The sequence below is a fragment of the Schistocerca piceifrons genome, chromosome 3 (assembly GCF_021461385.2).
Source record: "Schistocerca piceifrons isolate TAMUIC-IGC-003096 chromosome 3, iqSchPice1.1, whole genome shotgun sequence".
NCBI lineage: Eukaryota > Metazoa > Arthropoda > Insecta > Orthoptera > Acrididae > Schistocerca > Schistocerca piceifrons.
The window spans coordinates 856,471,819-856,491,642 of record NC_060140.1 but is presented as its reverse complement, the minus strand read 5'-3'; the positions used below and the strand labels follow the sequence as shown (position 1 = coordinate 856,491,642).

Here is a 19,824-nt window from a genome sequence, read left to right as displayed (position 1 = left end):
GCAAGGCAGATTGTACTGAGACATAAATGTTGAGTAAAAATTTCGACACGTTGCGCCGTTTCCCAGTTACTTAGCACTGAAGTTAGCCAATCGGGGTGTCGCGGGCAACAGCCGGTGTTGCCCAACGAGTGCTTTGTTTCATTAGCTGAAACTTGAATTTGCGGCACGACGACCTGATTGGCCAACTTCAATTCTAAGTACCTGGGAAACGGCGCAACGTGTCGAAATTTTTTCTTAGCATTTACACTACGTGACTAAAGTATCTGTACATCCCCAAAAAATAAACTTTTTTTCATATTAGGTGCACTGTGCTGCCATCTACTGCCAGGTACTCCATATGAGCGACCTCAGTAGTCATTAGACATCGTGAGAGAGCAGAATGGGGCGCTCCGCGGAACTCATGGACTTCGAACGTAGTCAGGTGATTGGGTGTCACTTGTGTCATACGTCTGTACGCGAGATTTCCAAACTCCTAAACATCCCTAGATCCACTGTTTCAGATGTGATAGTGAAGTGGAAGCGTGAAGGGACACGTACAGCACTAAAGCATACAGGCCGACCTCGTCTGTTGACTGACAGAGACCGCCGACAGTTGAAGAGGGTCGTAGTGTGTAAGAGGCAGATATCTATCCAGACCATCACACACAAATTCCAAATTGCATCAGGATACACTATAAGTACTATGACGGTTAGGCCGGAGGTGAGAAAACATGGATTTCATGGTCGAGCGGCTGCTCATTAGCCACACATCACGCCGGTATGTGCCAAACGACGACTCGCTTTGTGTGAGGAACGTAAACAGTGGATCATTCAACAGTGGAAAAATATTGTGTGGAGTGACGAATCACGGTACACAATGTTGCGATCCGATGGCAGGGTGTGGGTATGGCGAATACCTGGTGAACGCCATCTGCCAGCGTGTGTAGTGCCAACAGTAAAATTCGGAGGCGGTGGTGTTGTGGTGTGGTCGTGTATTTCATGGAGGGGGCTAGCACCCCTTGTTGTTTTGCGTGGCACTATCACAGCACAGGCCTACATTAATGTTTTAAGCACATTCTTGCTTCCCAATGTTGACGAGCAATACGGGGATGGCGATTGCATCTGTCAACACGATCGCGCACCTGTTCATAACGCACGGCCTGTGGTGGAGTGGTTACACGACAATAACATGCCTGTCATAGACTGACCTGCACCGAATCCTGACCTGAACCTTATAGAACACCTCTGGCATGTTTTGGAACGCCGACTTCGTACCAGGCCTCACCGACCGACATCGATACCTCTCCTGTGTGCAGCACTCCGTGAAGAATGGGCTGCCATTCCCCAAGAAACCTTCCAGCACCTGATTGAACGTATGCTTGCGAGAGTGGAAGCTGACATCAAGGCTAAGGGTGGGCCAAAATCATATTGAATTCCAGCACTACCGCTGGAGGTCGCCACGAACTTTTAAGTCATTTCCAGCCAGGTGTCCGGATACTTTGGATCACACAGTGTATGTCTCAGTACAACCTGCCCCGCAAACATCCCTGTAAGCGTTTCAGATATTTTGTGGCCATCCTGTATAGGCAGATCACAGTGCCTGGAGATATATTCAACGAAGCTTGCTAGACACGTGGCATACCACTATGAGACAGTTACGGTAGTGTCACAGAACAGACAGTATACAAAATGGGAGGTAGGGTACGGCTCCTTTGACATGCATCAAGTGACGCGTTTTGTTCGACGCCCTACTGAAACGCTGGCCGGAGTGACCGAGCGGTTCTAGGCGCTACAGTCTGGAACCGCGCGACCGCTACGGTCGCAGGTTCGAATCCTGCCTCGGGCATGGATGTGTGTGATGTCCTTAGGTTAGTTAGGTTTAAGTAGTTCTAAGTTCTAGGGGACTGATGACCACAGCAATTAAGTCCCATAGTGCTCAGAGCCATTAGAACCCTACTGAAACCGTGAGAATGCCAAACTACAGGGTGAGCACAAAGTCTTGCACTGATTATAAAAATTTATAACAGAATAACCGTTTGACATAATAAGTTACATTTGATGCCGTTACATAGGTTAGTGTTACTAGTTGTTGTGACCAATAGATGGCGCTAGTGCTCCACAACACCAACGCGGTCTGTTAGGTCACGTTAGTTGCTGGCGAAATGTCGTCGAAGCAGGAGAAAGCGCAACGTGTGCTTTGATTTCACGAAACTAAATCGTCCATCAGTGTTCAGCGTAAATTCGATGGTATGCAGCGTTGAAGATCCTCCTCGAAGTGGCAGGCCTCGTGTGAGTGATGTAACTGTTGATCGCGTTCGGAAATAGTTTCACGTGAAATTCAAATACCGCAAGCAAGTGTGGTGAAGATTCTTCAGGAAAGGCTTAGGTTGTATGCTTACAAAGTGCAAATCGTGCAGGCCTTGCAACCGAATGATTTGCTGACACGTACTGAGTTTGCAACTGAGATTCTCAACAGGTTTGATGACGCTAACGATTACTTAAATCGCATATGCTTTACCGATGAATCCATTTTTCATGTCAGTGGAATGGTAAATAGGCATAATGTCCGTATGTGGGTTTCAGAGCCTCCACTTGATACTGTACAGTTACAGCGAGACAGCGAAAAAATGAATGTTTGGTGCGGCCTCATGCATAACAAGGTTTTTGGATCTTTTTCTGCGCAGAAAAAAATCCATTACCACAAACATTTACTTAAACGTTTTGCAACAGTTCATTGCCCCACAGTTAGAAGAATATCAACCATGGTAACTTTTCCAGCAAGACGGATCGCATAACCCCCCCCCCCCTCCTTCCCCCTTACTGGGCTTTGATAGTGCGTGATTTCCTGGATGAAACATTTCCGGATAGGTTGATTGGAAGGAACGGTCCAACACCCTGACCACCCCGCTCTCCAGATATTACGCCCTTGACTTTTTTTGTCTGGGGCTATATCAAGGACAGAGTCTTCGTCGCACCAGTTGCTCACGTCGACGAACTGAAAGCTAGGATACAAGCTGCTGTGGGTACTGTGACAGAACACATGTTACGAAACACTTGGGGAGACGTGGAATACCGCCTCGACATTCTCCGAGCTACCAAGGGAGCACACGTTGAGGTTTACTAACGTAAGTGGTCTTAAAAAAACAATTAACACTAACCAATGTAACGGCATCAAATGTAAATTGTGTCAAGCGGTTATTCTGTAATAAATTGTTATAATCAGGGTGAGACTTTGTGCTCACCCTGTATATTTCCGTACCACTGGGCTCTAGATATTCTTACGAAACGGTGCTAATACCACCAATCAAATGAAAAAAACGAAAGAAACGCTAATGTTGTGATGAATCTTTAAACATTTAGCATATACGCTTTGAAATTCATTACTGTCTTCTTCTGAAAGCTGTGAACTGCCACTGCTTTTAGCTTCATATGAGAAGGAAGCCACTTTATTTTGCAAATACAGGTTTTTTTTTCTTGCAGCACTTTTATTTTACTTAATTTTTCTTTTCTGGGACTTTGTGCTGATAAATCAACTTCAGTTCCAACAGAAACAGCTATTATCGGATATACTGCAAGAGTTTCAGTATCTGTATATGAATCACAGTCCTATTCGTTCAATAAATGACTATTGATAATTGTCGCAAATGTCAAGTTTTGTTCTAAATATGTGATGAGTTTCAGCTTTTTCATTACATAACTGTCGGAGTAGAATGTCTACTTCTTCATCATTTTCTTCCAGTAGAAGTATAATAACAAATCGCTGTCACTAATTTGAGAAACGTGCGTGCACTTCTACGAACTGTTCACGACAGAGCTGCAAGCTATTTTGGACGTGGCGCAGTCAAGAAGTGGGATCAAGTAAAATACTTTAACTTCTATTTTCTCAATACTTTAGTGAGATGTGGCTTTCCTGACAAGTACAAAACCAGTTTCGATATTTACGCTACATTTGCTACACAGCAACGTATCAACCAAAATGAGCCAAATGTAAACTAGCCAGCGATCACATTTTTCACTGCGAACCCTACAAATTTTAAGTTGCAGATCACTAAGGTGTTAAGTTCATCATCGAGCTGCGATACGAAACTGTAAGATACAAAAGAAATCAATTTTGTGCGCTAGTTAGTTTTTTCAGAATCAAATTAGAAGAATTATGCACAGTAGTGGAGAAACCGCGCAAATTCGAACAAGTCGTTTTTTTAATTTTTTAAAGGATAAGGAGGACCCCTTCCAACAAACGAAGCCCTGGAGTTGATGTAGCTTAGCTTCATTTACGTAGAGTATTTTTTACAGTTTAGTGAGATTATACTGTTTACAGCGAGGAAGTCGGGAAAGACATTTTTCTCGTGTCGTCTTCTCTCTTACTACTGCTCGTTATGTTTTTAACTATTACCATACATCGAAGGACTGTTTACTTGTAGGTAAGCCCAGCAGGTAAAATGCACAGTTAATATAAACAAAACGTATCCGTTCGCGTTTGTTTCCAAACACAGCTGTTTACTGGGTTTCAATATGACACTTCGCGCATGCGCACTAAATATTAGCGCGTGAATTGCACCGGAGTTTCCATTCTGTGTATTCTCCATTCTGCAGCAGTAATAAACTGCCAGCAGTCGGCATAAGGGAGGGAAGGAGACGGCGTGTAAAAGGAATCGGAAGCGACCGACATTAGTGTCGAATTGGCAGTTTTCGGCGTGGCTTCGCTGACGCGCGACACCGCAGCACGGGAGGAGGCGGCGACAGGTGAGTGGGCGGGTGACGCCGGAAAATCGACAAGTAGCCACAGTGGGAGATCGAAAAACAAGGAAACGAAAATAAGGAACAAAACGGAAAAATACACAGTCAGGGGGCATCAGCGATCGACATGCCGTTAACCTACACGTCCATTTGCTGTAGACGTAAGTTAAAAGAGGCAAATTCTAGCTGCCCACGCTTTTGGGTCGGTGCTTTCGGAATAATGCAGTTTAAAACTCCCCGTGCTGCTACGGTCGGAGTGTGTCTCGTGGCGTCAATACGATTATCAGGATGGAAAACGGCTAAAAGCAAAGTGAGCGCTGGCTAGCAGACGCGTGGGCGAAATACCGACCCGACAGGATGGTGCAGCACTTCGCTGCCGGCGTGAATTCCGCCAGTCCAGAGTCCGTACACCACCAGCAAATGGGAACGCCCCGAAAGATCCCAACCTGCAATGTTAATAGTGGAACCTTCCAGGAAGAAGGCGTGACAGTAGGGTTCCAAGAGCAGATCAGTGACGTCACAGTGTTTCCCCGAATATAATTCTGTACGAGACTTGCCACCCGTGCAGTTTTTGCTCTGCCCGCTACCTCATGACCACTTTAACTGTCTTCTCATTCTCCTCTCATCTGTAGAGAAGGATTATTTATTTAACTTGATCACACTACGGTCTTCAGGCGCTCTATTACATCGGATCTGGATGTTACGGATACGAGACTTTCACATAATATTACTTGAATAATATGGATGATAAAACCAGCTGTTGTATTTGAATGTAATGTTTATTCTTTTTATCACATGTTACAAGTTCCAACACCACATAGTGTGATCTTCAGGCCCCGAACGTAACCTGCCCTCCACAACAGTTTTCATGTGCAATGAACAGAATAGTATGCCGTGGGTCAAAATTAACTCGATTCCGTAACTTCCGTGTGAATAATAAACCCCGCATGCTCAGACGACTTGTCGTGAGAAATGATAAAGTGGAAGACTATTAACTGTCAGCTATGACATTAATGCCTGAAAATCTTAAACTATCAAAATATTTGCATACAGATGAGATAATCCGAAATGTTTTGGTTCTTTGTAAATTATTTTCTCTAAAATCCTGAATATACTAAAAATTGCCTGGTATGTTAGTTGGTCATTGTACTTGGGAAAGGTACAGAGTGGGCAATATTTTGCAGTTCAAAATTTGAGAAATTTTTATGTTAGTCCTAGCTACTCTCAAGGTCAAAAATCCTGGACATTTAAAAATTTAATGTGATTGATGATGTTGAGTACATGTAATGCAAAACTGATATGTTGTTGTTGTTGTTGTTGTTGTTGTGGTCTTCAGTCTTGAGACTGGTTTGATGCAGCTCTCCATGCTACCCTATCCTGTGCAAGCTTCTTCATCTCCCAGTACTTACTGCAACCCATATTCTTCTGAATCTGCTTAGTGTATTCATCTCTTTGTCTCCCTCTACGATTTTTACCCTCCACGCTGCCCTCCAATGCTAAATTTGTGATCTCTTGATGCCTCAGAACATGTCCTACTAACCGGTCCCTTCTTTTTGTCAAACTGTGCCACATACTACTCTTCTTACCAATTCTATTCAGTACTTCACCATTAGTTATGTGATCTACCCATCTAATCTTCAGCATTCTTCTGTAGCACCACATTTCGAAAGTTTCTATTCTCTTCTTGTCCAAACTATTTATCGTTCATGTTTCACTTCCATACATGGCTACACTCCATACGAATACTTTCAGAAACGACTTCCTGACACTTAAATCTGTACTCGATGTTAACAAATTTCTCTTCTTCAGAAACGCTTTCCTTGCCATTGCCAGTCTACATCTTATATCTTCTCTACTTCGACCATACTCAGTTATTTTGCTCCCCAAATAGCAAAACTTAAGTGTCTCATTTCCTAATCTAATTCCCTCAGCATCACCCGACTTAATTTGACTACATTGCATTATCCTCGTTTTGCTTTTGTTGATGTTCATCTTATATCCTCCTTTCAAGACACTGTCCATTCCGTTCAACTGCTCTTCCAAGACCTTTGCTGTCTCTGATAGAATTACAATGTCATCGGCGAACCTCAAAGTTTTTATTTCTTCTCCATGGATTTTAATACCTACTCCGAATTTTTCTTCTGTTTCCTTTACCTCGGGGAAGATCAGTTTGGATTCCGCAGAAATGTTGGAACACGTGAGGCAATACTAACCTTACGACTTATCTTAGAAGAAAGATTAAGAAAAGGCAAACCTACGTTTCTAGCATTTGTAGACTTAGAGAAAGCTTTTGACAACGTTAACTGGAATACTCTCTTTCGAATTCTGAAGGTGGCAGGGGTGAAATACAGGGAGCGAAAGGCTATTTACAATTTGTACAGAAACCAGATGGCAGTTATAAGAGTCGAGGGGCATGAAAGGGAAGCAGTGGTTGGGAAGGGAGTAAGACAGGTTTGTAGCCTCTCCCCGATGTTATTCAATCTGTATATTGAGCAAGCAGTAAAGGAAACAAAAGAAAAGTTCGGAGTAGGTATTAAAGTCCATGGAGAAGAAATAAAAACTTTGAGGTTCGCTGATGACATTGTAATTCTGTCAGAGACAGCAAAGGACTTGGAAGAGCAGTTGAACGGAATGGACAGTGTCTTGAAAGGAGGATATAAGATGAACATCAACAAAAGCAAAACGAGGATAATGGAATGTAGTCAAATTAAATCGGGTGATGCTGAGGGGATTAGATTAGGAAATGAGACACTTAAAGTAGTAAAGGAGTTTTGCTATTTAGGGAGTAAAATAACTGATGATGGTCGAAGTAGAGGGGATATAAAATGTAGACTGGCAATGGCAAGGAAATCGTTTCTGAAGAAAAGGAATTTGTTAACATCGAGTATAGATTTAAGTGTCAGGAAGTCGTTTCTGAAAGTATTTGTATGGAGTGTAGCCATGTATGGAAGTGAAACATGGACGATAACCAGTTTGGACAAGAAGAGAATAGAAGCTTTCGAAATGTGGTGCTACAGAAGAATGCTGAAGATAAGGTGGGTAGATCACGTAACTAATGAGGAGGTATTGAATAGGATTGGGGAGAAGAGAAGTTTGTGGCACAACTTGACTAGAAGAAGGGATCGGTTGGTAGGACATGTTTTGAGGCATCAAGGGATCACAAATTTAGCATTGGAGGGCAGCGTGGAGGGTAAAAACCGTAGAGGGAGACCAAGAGATGAATACACTAAGCAGATTCAGAAGGATGTAGGTTGCAGTAGGTACTGGGAGATGAAGAAGCTTGCACAGGATAGAGTAGCATGGAGAGCTGCATCAAACCAGTCTCAGGACTGAAGACCACAACAACATTCTTCCATGATAAATCGGGGAGAGGCTACAACCCTGTCTCACTCCCTTCCCAACCGCTGCTTCCCTTTCGTGCCCCTCAACTCTTATAACTGCCATCTGGTTTCTGTACAAATTGTAAATAGCCTTTCGCTCCCTTAATTTTACCCCTGCCACCTTTAGAATTTGAAAGAGAGTATTCCAGTCAACATTGTCAAAAGCTTTCTCTAAGTCTACAAATGCTAGAAATGTAGGTTTGCCTTTCCTTAATCTTTCTTCTAAGATAAGTCGTAAGGTTAGTATTGCCTCACGTGTCCCGAGATTTCTACGGAATCCAAAGTGATCTTCCCCGCGGTCGGCTACTACTAGTTTTTCCATTCGTCTGTAAATAATTCTCGTTAGTATTCTGCAGCTGTGACTTATTAAACTCATAGTTCGGTAATTTTCACATCTGTCAACACCTGCTTTCTTTGGGATTGGAATTATTATATTCTTCTTGAAGTCTGAGGGTATTTCGCCTGTCTCACACATCTTGCTCACCAGATGGTAGAGGTTTGTCAGGACTGGCTCTCCCAAGGCCATCAGCAGTTCTAATGGAATGTTGTTTACTCCCGGGGCCTTGTTTCGACTCAGGTCTTTCAGTGCTCTGTCAAACTCTTCACGCAGTATCGTATCTCCCATTTCATCTTCATCTACATCCTCTTCCATTTCCATAATATTGTCCTCAAGTACATCGCCCTTGTATAGACCCTCTATATACTCCTTCCACCTTTCTGCTTTCCCTTCTTTGCTTAGAACTGGGCTTCCATCTGAGCTCTTGATGTTCATACAAGTGGTTCTCTTATCTCCAAAGGTCTCTTTAATTTTCCTGTAGGCAGTATCTATCTTACCCCTAGTGAGATACGCCTCTACATCCTTACATTTGTCCTCTAGCCATCCCTGCTTAGCCATTTTGCACTTCCTGTCGATCTCATTTTTGAGACGTCTGTATTCCTTTCTGCCTGCTTCATTTACTGCATTTTTATATTTCCTCCTTTCGTCAATTAAGTTCAATATTTCTTCTGTTACCCAAGGAGTTCTACTAGCCCTCGTCTTTTTACCTACTTGATCCTCTGCTGCCTTCACTACTTCATCCTTCAGAGCTACCCATTCTTCTTCTACTGTACTTCTTTCCCCCATTCCTGTCAATTGTTCCCTAACGCTCTCCCTGAAGCTCTGTACAACCTCTGGTTCTTTCAGTTTATCCAGGTCCCATCTCCTTAAATTCCCACCTTTTTGCAGTTTCTTTAGTTTTAATCTACAGTTCATAACCAATAGATTGTGGTCAGAGTCAACATCTGCCCCTGGAAATGTCTTACAATTTAAAACCTGGTTCCTAAATCTCTGTCTTACCATTATACAATCTATCTGATACCTTCTAGTATCTCCAGGATTTTTCCATGTATACAACCTTCTTTCATGATTCTTGAACCAAGTGTTAGCTATGATTAAGTTGTGAACTGATATATCTTAGACAAAATGATTATTTTACAGCCTTATAAGTGAGTGAGAAAGCAACTTTTCATTTTGTTCAAGCATTTTACAAAAAAAATTAGATGTAGAAAATAGCTTTTAACATATACATTTTTCTCTTTCTGATATTATTCATAAATTTTTATTCTATCGTTATTTTTCTTCTTAGTGACATTCCATGAATTAAAATTGCCGACACTACAACGAATACTGCAATCTTAATACGAGTTCATTTGCTTTTTTCATCAGACAGGGTGCATTTCGTGGAGAACTGTTCTTGCAATGTATATATCACTCCAGGATGCAACTTCTCTTATAGCAACAACAGCTTCTTGCTGAAGATTAAATCTTGTTGCAAGATGTTTATAGAGACCTCCTACCCAATCAAATGCACGTCTTCCATGACATGTAGCTGAAAATATCATTTTTTTGTCTTAATTCCTGTACAGTCTTTTCCAAGCTCATCCAGCTGAAAGATGAGATGCTGCACCATCAGTCACAAACACATATTTAGAAAACGTATGGCCTCAATATACTATATCATCCAAGTTTCATGCTGACAGCATAGCACAAATATGCATTGTCGTCAATGAGATCATCACTGACAACAGCAAAACAGTGTGATGTTCTAAGGAAGTGAGCAAAACTTGTGATATCTGCCAGTGGTAACTTTGAACTTCGTCCTGCAAAGCAATCGACCAGACTTCAGCAAAGTCGAAATGAAGAACTAATGTGACATATTCACGGACGTGGGGATTTTACTTCTGCTACGGCCTGCCCCTGAATCCTGCGGATATGATGAGCTCTTCCTTTCATAATTCAATGCCTAACCTCTGTAACAAACTTCTGTAGCTCTAATGTCTTCTTCATCAACTCTCCTCCCTTCCACAATGCATATTACATTTATCTTACGCCTCCTGACGTACACACAAAAGAATCAGGCCCATCTCTGGGTACTTCCTCCCTGCTACACTACTTATGGTGATACAAACAAATTTCAAATTAGTGCAATGAGTACATTCACGATAAATAATAAGTACATTGCATACGTCTTACAATGGCTGGCATTTTACCCAATTTGGCCGTAAGAAGGAGAATTTTGTGAGATCAGTCTCTAAAGTTCTTCATTATGAGCTATGCTTCTCTTACTGGTCTTGTAACAACTTTTTCACCATCTTCGCTAACAGATATAACATTGGTCTGATTAGGAATTTGTCTGCTCCAATGTCTGTCATGACTTATGTAATATTCCAGAGCAACATTAAGCGTATCATCTTGCAATGGATGCTCACAGTATGATTCTGGGCATACCTAAATACCTTTTTCATTCTCCATTTTACGAGCTTTTGAAACTGAATAACGTGAGGAATGGGTATGTCTTTTAGCCGTGCTGTTCTAGGCGCTACAGTCTGGAGCCGAGCGACCGCTACAGTCGCAGGTTCGAATCCTGCCTCGGGCATGGATGTTTGTGATGTCCTTAGGTTAGTTAGGTTTAATTAGTTCTAAGTTCTAGGCGACTGATGACCTCGGAAGTTAAGTTGCATAGTGCTCAGAGCCATTTTTTGGGTATGTATTTCTGTATCTGCTGAGATAGCAGTGTTTACGTTTTGAAACCACCCATCACATTTCTTGCACATGCGTATTACTACGTTCAGGTTCTGTACCAAATGCATCTACATTACACACTTCACAAATTTTTGAATATGTTGCTCATGTAAATCTTGTTTCAACTTCTTCCACATCTCTTTGTAGATACCGTTTTCTTCTTGTTCTTCTTATCGTGCCCGGGCATTTCAACGGGAATATATTTGGGGCTACAACAGAAATGCTAACATTCAACGCAAGAACAACTTCATAATCACGGAATATAAACATCTGCACTGTCTTATTCAGTGACGGTGATCGTTCAGGCGGGTTATCATTAAGTTTCTTGTTGTATCGAGTATAGCAATTCCTGCACAATGGATGTGATGATAACATAGTTACTTGAGGACTAAGCTGCTTCTGCAATACCTCTGACAGATTTCCAACAACTGTGAAGCGCAAAATAAGGCTTCCGTAGCCACTTGTTGACAAACTGCCTATTGACTTCTGTCTAGGGTTCTATGGCCTACGATTGTTTGACGATTTTTCTGACGTTTCGCAAGCACGAGTGGCTGGCACTGTCAAGGCTTCACACGCCATTGCTGGTCGTGGACGCTACCAGCTACGGTGCAGTTGTATCTGGTAATATAACAAGTTAGTATTCTGTTACTTTCCAAATTAGAAGGGAATTAATTTTTTTGTATTTTCTTCTTACATTTGAAAGTTAAAAGTGTGTGTGTGTGTGTGTGTGTGTGTGTGTGTGTGTGTGTGTGTGTAGCTTTAAAGCAAAAAATCTACCAGTTCTCCAGTCTTTTCGATTTATTAGTTATATTTTTCTAGTTGTATTGCTTGCCTTTCAGATCTCAAGAATAATAAGAGTGACTTTCGGATGAGAGAATTCAACACTTTATCCTTCATTCTGCCACCTCCCGTCTCCCTACCTTTATAGTTAACAACATTTAAACATATGAGTTTCTCCCCGTAACCAAAATGTTTGAGAATATTTTTGACAACTAAGGACGTACGATTGTGATAAATATTTCAGGGTCGACTATCGAATTTTGAAGCAAAGTCAATCATTACTACTAGAAACAGAATCACTGACTCAAAACTAAATTTCATATTACGTAAGTTCTATTCTTTATGCATCACCCATGTTTATAACAGTAGGACTACATTACTAACAGCTTGCTAATTTCACAGGCTCCATAAAATGCCTGTGAAACTATATTTTAGGGTTCATGTAAAAACTCCATCGAATCTTGGAACCAGATAAATTCATTACACCGTGTGTTGCTACTATGAACAGAGATCTATAACAACTGAAGATCATAACAGGATAACAGGTTTCATGGGGCACCTATTTCTTTGGCTGATTCCAACACTGTGTAAACTATCAAGGACAGTGTTTATGATGCAATAGTGAAATTCAGTTAAACGACTGTTTTAAAAGGTAATGTTCATTCACCCATTGGTAGAGAACAAAAAATCATCTTTTACACGTACACCTGAAACCCAACATCATAATTTCAAATTGCCCATAACTTCGGAAATACACTACTGACCATTAAAATTGCTACACCACGAAGATGAAGTGCAACAGACGTGAAATTTAACCGACAGGAAGAAGATGCTGTCATATGCAAATGATTAGCTTTGCAGAGCACTCACACAAGGTTGTCGCCGGTGGCGACACCTAAAACGTGCTGACATGAGGAAAGTTCCCAACTGATTTCTCATACACACAGCAGTTGACCGTCGTTCCCTGGTGAAACGTTGTTGTGATGCCTCGTGTAAGGAGAAATGCGTACCATCACGTTTCCGACTTCGATAAAGGTCGGATTGTAGCCTTTCGCGATTGCAGTTTATCGTATCGCGGCATTGCTGCTCGCGTTGATCGAGATCTAATGACTGTTAGCAGAATATAGAATCGATGGGTTCAGGAAGGTAACAACGGAATGCCGTGCTGGATCCCAACGGCCTCGTTTCACTAGCAGTCGAGATGACAGGCATCTTATCCGCATGGCTGTAACGGATCGTGCAGCCACATCTCGATCCCTGAGTCAACAGATGGGGACGTTTGCAAGACAGCAACCATCTGCACCAACAGTTCGACGACGTTTGCAGCAGCATGGACTATCAGCTCGGAGACCACGGATGCGGTTACCATAGAATGCTGCATCACAGACAGGAGCGCCTGCGGTGGTGTACTCAACGACGAACCTGGGTGCACGAATGGCAAACCGTCATTTTTTCGGATGAATCCAGGTTCTGTTTACAGCATCGTGATGGTCGCATCCGTGTTTGGCGACATCGCGGTGAACGCACATTGGAAGCGTGTATTCGCCATCGCCATACTGGCGTATCACCCGGCGTGATGGTATGGGGTGCCATTGGTTACACGTCTCTGTCACCTCTTGTTCGCATTGACGGCACTTTGAACAGTGAACGTTACATTTCAGATGTTACGACCCGTGGCTCCACCCTTCATTCGATCCTTACGAAACCCTACATTTCACCAGGATAATGCACGACCGCATGTTGCAGGTCCTGTACGGGCCTCTCTGGACACAGAAAATGTTCAACTACTGCCCTGATCACCACATTCTCCAGATCTCTCACCAATTGAAAAGTCTGGTCAATGGTGGCCGAGCAACTGGCTCGTCACAATACGCCAGTCACTACTCTTGACGAACTGTGGTATCGTGTTGAAGCTGCATGGGCAGCTGTACCTGTACACGTCATCCAAGCTCTGACTCAATGCCCAGGCGTATCAAGGCCGTTATTACGGCCAGAGGTGGTTGTTCTGGGTACTGATTTCTAAGGATCTATGCACCCAAATTGCGTGAAAATGTAATCACATGTCAGTTCTAGTATAACATATTTGTCCAATGAATACCCGTTTATCATCTGCATTTCTTCTTGGTGTAGCAATATCAATGGCCAGTAGTGTACATTGTAGTGTACAAACGATGATAATTTCATAAAAATTGGATGGTTTATCCAAGAGAAAGCGCTTCACCAATTGAGGATGTCAATAACGCGTCGGTCCTCCTCTGGCCCTTATGCAGGCAATTATTCGACTTGGCATTGACAGGTAGAGATGTTGGATGTCCGCCGGAGGGATATCGTGCCAAGTTCTAACCTATTGTTGCGTTAGATCGTCAAAATCCTGAGCCTGTTGGATAGCCCAGCCCATAATGTTCCAAACGTTCTCAATTGAGGAGAGTTCCGGCGACCTTGCTGGCCAAGGTGCGGTTTGGCACGCACGAAGACAAGCAGTAGAAACTCTGGCCGTGCGTGGACGGGCATTATCTTGCTGAAACGTAATCCCAAGATGACTTGCCACAGAAACTCTGGCCGTCCGTGGACGGGCGTTATCTTGCTGAAACGTAATCCCAAGATGACTTGCCACGAAGGACAACAAACGTGGGCGTAGAATATCGTGCACTCAGCCCCTGTCAGATGAACGGTGAAAGGCGGCCGCGGCGATAGCCGGGCCGGTGGTCCGCCACAGACCAATAGCCGCTGGTTTTCTGAATATAATCAAGCAAAGATTTGGGTGCAATGTTTGCCTTAATGAGATCTTCACTCTGTAGCGGAGTGTGCGCTGATATGAAACTTCCTGGCAGATTAAAACTGTGTGCCGGACCGAGACTCGAACTCGGGACTTTTGCCTTTCGCGGGCAAGTGCCCTACCGCTGAGCTACCCAAGCACGACTCACGCCCCGTCCTCACAGCTTTACTTCTGCCAGGATCTCGTCTCCTACCTTCCAAACTTAACAGAAGCTCTCCTGCGAACCTGGAAAGTAGGAGACGAGATACTGGCAGAAGTAAAGCTGTGAGGACGGGGCGTGAGTCGTGCTTGGGTAGCTCAGACGGTAGAGCACTTGCCCGCGAAAGGCAAAGGTCCCGAGTTCGAGTCTCGGTTCGGCGCAGTTTTAATCTGCCAGGAAGTTTCAATGTTTGCCTTGCTCGCTTGAACCCAATTCGACTGTGCAGGCACACAGATTGTATTTGTGATTTTCGCAAATAAAATAACCGAAGTTCATTTGTGAACTGTACAACATATAAAGGTTGGATTACATAATTTTTTTCCAAATGCTATTTTCTGTTTTGAGGAGTTTATTCCACATTAGACGGCTGTTTCGTACGACGAATCCATTTGATATTTTATTTCATTTATTTTTAATGTTTTTTTTATACAAATTACTTTATCCCGAGATATAACTAATCGCAATACGTGACAATGTCTATTACTTTTGGGCCTTTTAATCATTCTGATAGTAAATTATGCTAAGAAATATGAATGGTATTCCACATATCCCTAATGTCCTGCACGTGTGGTGTTGATACGATGGCGAGTATACGCTGCGTTAGGGATCGCGCAGGCTGTTCTTCCGGCGGTAGTGTTCGCAGCCGGGACAGGGAGAGGGCGACGCGGGGTGCGTACGTCCGCCATTGACCGCGTGGCCGCGCCGTGTCACACGCGCGGGGCGCAGCCGGCGTGAACTGCTGACCTTTGGCACGGCGCGTGGGCCCGGCTGCGGCCGCGGCGGCGGTGGCTGCCCTAGGAGCGGAGTGGCCGCTGGTCGCCGCAGCAGCTGGGCTGGGACTGCTCTGCAGTGCGAAGGCAGACGGACCCGAACAGAGGTTACAACTCTCTCCCCGTCTGGCAGCTGCCGACCGTTGGTAGCTGCAGCATCGAAGAGTACTGAGGATGTTTCCGTCTGGGGAAGAAACTACAAGTCAGCTTTCGAGGAAAGACGAGCGGGCAAGTAGATACCGTGTATATCGCTGGCGTCAATTTGTTGCTGAATTAAAGAGCATACTGCATCCTTAGACGTTATCACCTTCTTGGAGAACGAATGTCTCCTACAAAAAGGTTAACGTGGATTCCGTAAACAGTTCTTGCGAACGACAACTCCATGAAATCCAGACGGCTCTAAACGCGCCCAGCTGGGGCCGTCTTCTTTGACTTCCGGAAGGCCTTCGATACAGTTCCGTACAGTCGCTTACTGAACAAAATTCCAGGTCATCTAGTGTTGGACCTGCTTTCTATTTCGATTCAGCAGAGACAAGTCAACAGATCCCCTTCAAGAGAGCCATGTCGCTAGTTGTAAATCGCTAGTTGTAAATTTAGAACTCCAAAGGAACATTATGCAAGTTAAGGAAACGCAGTTCAACCACGTAAAGAAGTGGCTCAAAAAATATTTTTTCGACCGATTCCTAATTTTAAAAAAGGGAACGTTCGGTGTTTAATCTCTCGTCGACGCTTTGGGCCTTTAGTGACGCAGCGGAAGCTCACGCTTGGGGAACACTCGACATAGACTAGCCGTGTCTGTTTTCCTTTCAAAGCAGCCATACCTGCACATTTGCATTCAACGGAGTAGGGAAACCACGTATCTCGCTCGGTACCGGCCCATCAGTGTGGGACCAAGGAGCACGAGCGACTTATCAGAGGAGGTGCGACTCGCCGCAGGTTCGTTTAGCGAGCGCGAGAGCACTGAGATGACCGTCAACTCCAGTGGCAGGCAGACGCTACGAGAAGGGCAGGTTTACACTTGAATTTAGAAGGCCCCACGTTCCACCAAGAGTCAGCCGAATTATTACTTCCTTCTATATACTTAGATAAAACGACCACGACGACAAAATCGTAGTAAATCGAATACATACGGCTCTTCGACAGCCGTTCTATCTGTGCACTATTCACGAATACAACAAGAAAGGCGGGAGACGAGTGTCCTACCAAAATTACGGATTGTGGAGTCTAGACTTAGGTGTTATTGTTACGACATGTGCGGCAGGAGACAAAGTGACTCCACATATTCTACCCACTCTAGTGACAGATGACTGTGACGAATGAAGCATCAGTTGAAACGCACGCTGCAGCTCCACGCAGACGGGGCACTTAAATGAATAAACGTCGCGTGCCTGTCATTCGGTCTGACGCCGCTTCGCGTCCTGCCTGTCAGTTTTGCCGCGTGTTTTTCCACCAACTTCTCATCTGGCCTCACGAAGATGACTGGACATCGTTCCAGACCTTCCCACCACATTCTCCAGCAGCGAAGAAAGCTGGTAAATACGAGCCGATTCAAGTCAAAACACGCGTTAGGCTAGAAATGCGACGAGCTTTCAGGGAATACGTAAAGATCATCTTATGTTATTTCCTAATACTTCGGATCAATAATACACTCCTGGAAATTGAAATAAGAACACCGTGAATTCATTGTCCCAGGAAGGGGAAACTTTATTGACACATTCCTGGGGTCAGATACATCACATGATCACACTGACAGAACCACAGGCACATAGACACAGCATGCACAATGTCGGCACTAGTACAGTGTATATCCACCTTTCACAGCAATGCAGGCTGCTATTCTCCCGTGGAGACGATCGTAGAGATGCTGGATGTAGTCCTGTGGAACGGCTTGCCATGCCATTTCCACCTGGCGCCTCAGTTGGACCAGCGTTCGTGCTGGACGTGCAGACCGCGTGAGACGACGCTTCATCCAGTCCCAAACATGCTCAATGGGGGACAGATCCGGAGATCTTGCTGGCCAGGGTAGTTGACTTACACCTTCTAGAGCACGTTGGGTGGCACGGGATACATGCGGACGTGCATTGTCCTGTTGGAACAGCAAGTTCCCTTGCCGGTCTAGGAATGGTAGAACGATGGGTTCGATGACGGTTTGGATGTACCGTGCACTATTCAGTGTCCCCTCGACGATCACCAGTGGTGTACGGCCAGTGTAGGAGATCGCTCCCCACACCATGATGCCGGGTGTTGGCCCTGTGTGCCTCGGTCGTATGCAGTCCTGATTGTGGCGCTCACCTGCACGGCGCCAAACACGCATACGACCATCATTGGCACCAAGGCAGAAGCGACTCTCATCGCTGAAGACGACACGTCTCCATTCGTCCCTCCATTCACGCCTGTCGCGACACCACTGGAGGCGGGCTGCACGATGTTGGGGCGTGAGCGGAAGACGGCCTAACGGTGTGCGGGACCGTAGCCCAGCTTCATGGAGACGGTTGCGAATGGTCCTCGCCGATACCCCAGGAGCAACAGTGTCCCTAATTTGCTGGGAAGTGGCGGTGCGGTCCCCTACGGCACTGCGTAGGATCCTACGGTCTTGGCGTGCATCCGTGCGTCGCTGCGGTCCGGTCCCAGGTCGACGGGCACGTGCACCTTCCGCCGACCACTGGCGACAACATCGATGTACTGTGGAGACCTCACGCCCTACGTGTTGAGCAATTCGGCGGTACGTCCACCCGGCCTCCCGCATGCACACTATACGCCCTCGCTCAAAGTCCGTCAACTGCACATACGGTTCACGTCCACGCTGTCGCGGCATGCTACCAGTGTTAAAGACTGCGATGGAGCTCCGTATGCCACGGCAAACTGGCTGACACTGACGGCGGCGGTGCACAAATGCTGCGCAGCTAGCGCCATTCGACAGCCAACACCGCGGTTCCTGGTGTGTCCGCTGTGCCGTGCGTGTGATCATTGCTTGTACAGCCCTCTCGCAGCGTCCGGAGCAAGTATGGTGGGTCTGACACATCGGTGTCAATGTGTTCTTTTTTCCATTTCCAGGAGTGTATATTAAATTCTGAGGCCCCATACTATTACACCACAAATCCATGCTATATGGATCTCATCACCAAACAATGATGAATTACAGCAGCTGCGGTCCAATCCAAGAGTTTCGTCCCAAGGTATCACTTGCGCCGGCACTCTGTTCCATATACCGAGCAACAGACCAACACGTGACTTCGTGTAATTATATAAGGTGTCGCAAAAAGAATGACCCGATTTTAACTTTTAATAATATTGAGAAAAATATCACTAGGTAACTGAAACAGCGCTGGATGTAATCGGCATGGTCTACACTGTAGACTCTACAGTTTCAAAAAATCCGCTAGATTTCGCTACGAGCGCTTACCTGGAGCGTGCAGCCAGTCTCGCGCAATATGGCGTCCGCGCAACGAAGGAGTATTGTGCTACTGAATTTAGTCGTACTCAATCAGTGATCGCAGTTCAGCGGGCATTTCATATTCGATTTCGTGCCAAACCACCATCACCAAAAAACATTCGACGGTGGTATAAACAGTTTGAAGAAATAGAGTGCCTCTGTAAAGGCAAAAGTCCTGGCCGGCCACGCGTTCCTAACAAACAGTGGAACAAATCCGACGAGCATTTGAGTGGAGCTCCCGCAAGTGCACGCGTCGTGCTAGCCGAGAACTTGCGTTACGGCGCATGACAGTGTGGCGTGTGTTACGGCGTCGTTTAGCCCTCAAACAATACCGATTACAACTGGTACAAGCTCTTCGGGATACTGACAAAGTGAAGCGAGTGGACTTTAGAAATGCTATTCTAGAGGACAAGGAAGATGACACTTTCATGTCACGGTTGATATTCAGTGACGAAGCAACTTTCCATATTAGCGGTGAGGTTCACCTTCATAATGTGAATATTGGGGGCTCGAAAACACTCATGAAACAATTGAACCCGAACGTGATTCACGAAAAGTGAATGTTTTGTGCTTTTTCGCAAAGCAAGGTTTAGGGACCCTACTTTTTTGAGGAAGAAACCGTAACAATCATATCTTGCAATGCTACGGAACTGGTTATTCCCACAACTTGACTCGGACAATTTCATCTATCAGCAAGATGGCGCACCAC

General features: G+C 44.7%; 1 long non-coding RNA gene across 1 annotated transcript in view; it reads right to left on the bottom strand.

Annotated features, from left to right (window-relative positions):
* LOC124789641 overlaps nt 1–19,824 on the bottom strand; it is a 207,651-nt gene that overhangs the window by 68,403 nt on the left and 119,424 nt on the right. The window lies entirely within an intron of this gene.